Raw genomic sequence first — 6147 nt, 5'->3', positions numbered from 1 at the left:
GGGAATTGAACTCAGGACCTTTGGAAGAGCAGGCAGTGCTCTTAACCACTGAGCCATCTCTCCAGCCCCCTCCCCTTTTTTTATCTTTTTTTTTTTTTTTGAGATAGGATTTCTCTGTAGCTTTGGACTTTCAAAAAACAAACTAAAGAATAAAAATCAAATGAGCTCTTAGCAGGAAACCAGCTGCGGGGAGGATACAGGCTGTGGAGCTCAACTGTGGGCTACAGAGGAGGATGCAGGCTACAGAGGAGTGTCACACTGTAAGGCCACCAGGCATGGCCCTGTCAGTAGGGCTCAGACCTTCTGAGTCAAACTCATGGTAGAGGGGCATGCTGGACAGACTGGAGTCCAGAGGCAGGCTCTCTGGACCAGCTTCCTAGAACTCATGTTCTGATTCCCATCTTCTCCCTGGGCCTCTCTAGGAGCTGGGTTTGTGGGAGCAGAAAAACTTCAAAGGCTGGGAAGACTCAGAAGCAAGGGAGGGGTGTCCCACAGGTGTGACTGGTTTTTCCCTGGGACTAGGAGGTTCACAGTTATGCCCCCTTCCTGAAGGAAAAATGTCTTAGGTTCCCCTCCATCAAGCTGTTAGCTCAGGAAAACATCCTTAACCTACAGGACCCTCTGTCAATGCGGGTAAATCCTGGGGTACCGGGACCCTGGAGCTGGGCAGAGGCAGGTGCTGGTCCAGCATGACTCAGCAACCTAGTGGCCTGAGAGCTTCGAGCAGGCCAAGCTTCCTATGGGACATCTGAGCCAATAGGGAACAACCAGGAACTCCTTTGCTTTATCATCACTGGGAGAAGGAACTGTCAGGAAATGGGGCCCTGGGGAAGTTGACATAGAGACTCCTGCCTCTGGGTTTCAGGCCAGGCCAGCATGCTCTGCTGCCTACAGCAGCTCAGGCCCTTTCCCCAGTTTCCAGGCCAGCTTAGGGAGGTAAACAAGGCGGTGGCTGGGGAACCCCCTGGCAGGGCCCTCTCTGCTTGCTGTGGTCAGGTGGCCTGGGCGGCTGTGAGTCAGAGTCCCATGATTCTGGTCATAACGGGGAGATCCCCCAGCTGCTGTCACACATTTCATTGCCAGCAGAGGAGATGGAGAAGGGTCTTGGGGGTAAGGTGCCTCTGGAGACCCTACAGGAAAGTGAGCTTTCAGAGGACGATGTCTGATACCTTTTCCATGAGCCCACCTGCCCCTTCTCAGCCTCTGAAGCGCAGAGTGGAGGAAAGGGATACGCTTGGCACCTGAATCAAGAGAGAGTTCTCTTGATCATTTTTGCAAAGGCAGGGCCTGGCCTCGTCTTTGAAATGGGTCAGGAGTAGGAGGACCTGAGCTGCCCCTCCCTAGGGGGTTCCCCACAGGTGTGCTGATTATTTGCTGACCTTTGGGGGTATAAGCCACCGGTGCAGTCAGTGATGAAGAGGCAGATGAGTGGGGCAACACAGAAATGACCCAAAGTCGAGAGGTAGATTCTGGGGAAGAGCAGAGGTGACCCAGGACCTCTCCTGCCTATTGTCTCTACTGTCAAAGCATCCCTCAGTTCCTAGGGTTACCTTGACCCCTATCTTGAAGTCTCCAGCCTAGGGCTGGGCTGCCCTTCCCCAGAGGCTCTTCCCTACATAATCTGGACATTTTGGTTACCCCACGGTTTTTGTACCTTTAGCCTCCTGGCTGCTGCTCCTGGTTCCCTCTCTCCCTCTCCCTTCCCCTCCCCCACATGGTCCAGTTCAATCTGATCATGTCTACTCTGGACTCTCCAGGATGTCCCTGCTTCTACCTGCCCTCTTCCTTTTATCTACAAGAAACTTCCTCCTCCACCATACCTAGGGGCAGTTATGGCCTTCCCTTCCCTTTTTATTTCCTGTTCACTCACTGTCTGTCGTGCGGGCTCTTTGGGTTCCCCTAAGGTTGGCGATGGTTTTCTCAAGTTTGATTTACACTGTTAGGTCTCGGGTAGTCCTCGTGTCTAGAAATGAGCTCAGACAGGACTATAGAAGGATTTCTGGTGGTCAGATGAAAGCCTGCATTCCTCAGGAAATAGGAAATGGGGTTTCATTCCTAAAAGGAGTCATTTCCTTGTCTCTGACCAAAAGGACGTGGTTTTACATTGACATATGCCTACATAGTTAACTGCGTATGGATGGAGCCCATGCCTGCATCCAGGCTGCCTCAGTCCCTACTCACAGGTACTTGTTCTACAGTTCAAAGTCCCCATGCTAGCGTCCTGGTCCTTCTCACCTCCCAGACAACCATTGTTGTCTTTGTAACAACAAACTTTCTCCCCCTGCCCACCTGCCCCGCATCTCTTGCCGTCTCCACTGTTTCCCCAGCCCTGCCCATGTCCAGTCAGCTTCTCTTTTTCTCTGCCCTGGACTCTTCCAGATGCCTCTGGATATTCTCTCTTATTTACAAGAAAAAACCTTCCCCCTGCTAGTGGAGCATCATGTTGGCAGTTTCTTTACCGTGCTCCCTCGCATACAGATAGCCTTGGGCTGTGGAATCAGGAGTCCAGATGAGTGCTGGTCAGCTGAAGCGAGGCCATGGAGGATTCAGGCTGGGATGCTTGACCATCCTTCAAGAGACTGTGAGTCACAGGGACACTGCCTCTCTAAATCCCCGCTCTACCTAGGTCTAGTGAGATGCATTTCTCTGTATGAATAGTCTATAGCCGGGTGCCCATCTAGGGCAGACACTGACTTCCGCTCACTCAGTGCAGTGACACACCCCAAGTTCCCAGATATGCCCAGTTCACTCCACCTGGTACCTTTTCCAAGACGCTTACCCATGTCCAGAACCCTTTCCCCTTCTTTGAATGGCAGTTTCCTACCCTAAATATTATCACCTTCCCTTACCACCTTCTGGGCAACACCTCCAAGTACTGGACACCATTTTCCTTATTGCTGGCTGGCATGTTGTTACTACCTCCTCAGGTCCCTCCATGACTTCACAGTGCTTCTCAAGGTTGCTTGCTATCTTTGGGGGTGTGGAGTCAAGAGTCCAGATGAGTGCCGTTCACTTTGTAGGCCCTGCATTTTTTGGTAGTGTCTGGGATAAAATCCAAGGCCCTCTTCATGCACTCTAGGCAAGCACTCTGCACCCCAGCCTCTCCTTTAGCTCCTTTCCTGGGGAAGCACAAGCAGGAGGTTTCTGGCTCTGACAAGAAGGGGGACATATCTCAAAGGCTATTAAGAATATTCTCAAAGAAAAAACAATGGAAGGAATTGTGTAATGCCAAGGTGTTGGGGCAATGGAGGCTGGGGACTCTCTAGTCCCTCTGGAGTTGGGCCATCCACAGGGGCTGGGGTTTGACACTAGAATGAATCCACACCCAGGGCAGGGCCTGGGCCCTGATGGCAAAATACAGGGGTGGTGGGGAAGCTGTTAGCCATATCCAAAGGGCAAAAGGGAGGCAGAACAAGGCAGTGCTGGGTGCCCTAGGTTGGCAGCAAACTTTTTGGGGCACAGAGGTGCAAGAGAACTTGCCAGTTTGGGGAGCCAACTCCAACAGAGCCGAGGAGGAGCCATGGAAGAAGGGCTGCAATCTACCTTGGGGAGGCTGTTCTTGACCTGTCCCCAAGTATGTGTGCTTGGGTCCACCGCCTCAGGGTTCCTTCCTGACTGAGAATCCAGCTGACCCTTCCCTTGACCAACTTGGTTTTAGTCTGCTTATTCCAAACAAGGCCATTGTGGTGGTTTGAATAGAATTGACCCCCCAGAGACTCGTGTTTGAATGCTCGGCCCATAGGGAGTGGCACTATTAGGAAGTATGACCTTGTTGGAGGAAGTATGTCGCTGTGGGGACAGGCTTTAAGGTCTCATATATGCTCAAGCTATGCCCAGTGTGGCACACAGCCTCCTGCTGTCTGTGGATCAAGATGTAGAACTCCCAGATCCTTCTCCAGCACCTCATCTGCCTGCATGCCGCCATGTTTCTCGCCATGAAGATAATGGACTGAACCTCTGAAACTGTAGGCCAGCACCAATTAAATGTTTTCCTTTAAGAGTTGTTTTGGGAAGCCGGGCGATGGTGACGCACGCCTTTAATCCCAGCACTCGGGAAGCAGAGGCAGGCGGATCTCTGTGAGTTCGAGACCAGCCTGGTCTACAGAGCTAGTGTTCCAGGACAGGCTCCAAAACCACAGAGAAACCCTGTCTCAAAAAAACAAAACAAAACAAAACAAAAAAAAAAAGAGTTGTTTTGGTCATGGTGTCTCTTCACAGCATTAGACACCCTAACTAAGACAGCTACCGTTCTGTCTCCTCTCTGATGCTGAAGTAGAATGCACCCAGCTTTCTCCTGGGCGCTGTACCCTTAGGTACAGGGTTCAAGGCTCAGGAAAGTGTAGGAATGGGAATCTGATTGCCTTGACCCTTTTCCAGGTCTTTTCCTTCCTCCATCACCCCTTAACCTGAGACTTACCTTTGTGGGGTGATTGAGGTTCCCAAAGCTGGGGGCTAGTCGGCATGTTGGGGAAGATTCTGGAAAGATAAAAGCAGAGCCAGAGGTGGAGGGACTAAGGAAATCAGAAACTTGGTCTTAGGCAGTTCAGAGGGCCTGAGCCTGGATAAGGAGAGATAAGGGCTGGGCAGTCAAGGGATGAGAGAGCAGACACTGTCAGTGCCAGGAGGGCCAGTGACATGATGCCCAAAGCCTGGGTACCACTGTCCTCTGAGGACTTCCTCAGACCGTTACCTGTCCTGCACCAGCACTTTGTGGACCATCTGCCCTCCTGAGCACTGGCACCCAGGTTGGTGCTCACCTGACTTTTCCCAGCCAGCTCCCTTCTTCCCGTTTGGCCTCCAGAGATACTTAGCTCCTCTATACACTTGTGTCAGTCTCTCTCTCTAGTTGCAGACACCCCTTTGCTTGACCATGTTCCTAAGCAGGCACAAGGGGGACCTTGGCTAGCATTTGTGAGATGCCTGGGTCAGTAAATGTTAGTCCAGTTAAATAAAAAATACAATGGCAGTTAGGCCTCGTGATGTTGTTTTTGTTGTTTTGCTTTGCTTTAAATTTTTTTTTATTTGTAGTAGTGTTTTGCCGGCATGTATGTCTGTGTGAGGGTGTCAGATCTCAGAGTTACAGACAGCTGTGAGCTGCCATGTGGATGCTGGTAATTGAAACCAGGTCCTCTGGAAGAGCAGTCAGGGCCGGGCGGTGGTGGCACACACCTTTAATCCCAGCACTCGGGAGGCAGAGGCAGGCGGATCTCTGTGAGTTCGAGGCCAGCCTGGTCTAGTTCCAGGACAGAGAAACCCTGTCTTAAAAAATGGGGGAAAAAAAAAAAGATCAGTTATTGTGCTCTTAACCACTGAGCCATCTTTTTAGCCCCAGGTCTCATGATGTTGTAATCCCAGCTACTCATGAGGTTGAAGCAGGAAGGTTACAATTTCAAGGCCTTAGTAAAATCCTTTCTCAAAATTAAAAAGTAAATAAACAAAAGTCTGGAGATATAACTCAATGGTATAGCATTTACCTAGCATGCAGGAGGCTCTGGATCCAGTCCCTAGTAACACACACACACACACACACACACACACACAGAGTAAAATTATAGAAGTACTGTGGCCACTGTTTTAGACTAGGATCTTCCACTAGGCCCAGTAGATCAGACTAAAAATCCAAATGGAATTAGTGCCCTGTGGAGGTCAGAAGACAACTTTTGGGACTTCTCTTCTGCTATGTAGGTCTCTGGGGGTACAACTCAGGTCATCAGGGTTGATGGCAAGTGTCTTTACACACTGAGCCATCTCTACAGTTCTCTCTCTCTCTCTCTCTCTCTCTCTCCTCTCTCTCTCTCTCTCTCTCTCTCTCTCTCTCTCTCTCTCTCTTCTTTCTTTCTTCTTTTAGAAGGGATCTTGGGCTGGAGAGATGGCTTAGCAGTTAAGAGTACTGGCTACTCTTTCAGAGGACCCAGCACCCACATGGCAGCTCACAACTGTAGGTAACTCCCATTCCAGGGCATCGACACCCTCACACAGACATATATGCAGGCAAAACACAAATGCACATAAAATAAACACTGAAAAAAATTTAGAAAAACAAAGCAAGCCGGGCGGTGGTGGTGCACGCCTTTAATCCCAGCACTCAGGAGGCAGAGGCAGGCGGATCTCTGTGAGTTTGAGACCAGCCTGGTCTACAGAGCTAGT

Source organism: Microtus ochrogaster, chromosome 7, assembly GCF_000317375.1.
Source record: "Microtus ochrogaster isolate Prairie Vole_2 chromosome 7, MicOch1.0, whole genome shotgun sequence".
Lineage (NCBI taxonomy): Eukaryota > Metazoa > Chordata > Mammalia > Rodentia > Cricetidae > Microtus > Microtus ochrogaster.
The sequence above is the reverse complement of the archived record's forward strand: the minus strand, read 5'-3'. Positions refer to the sequence as shown.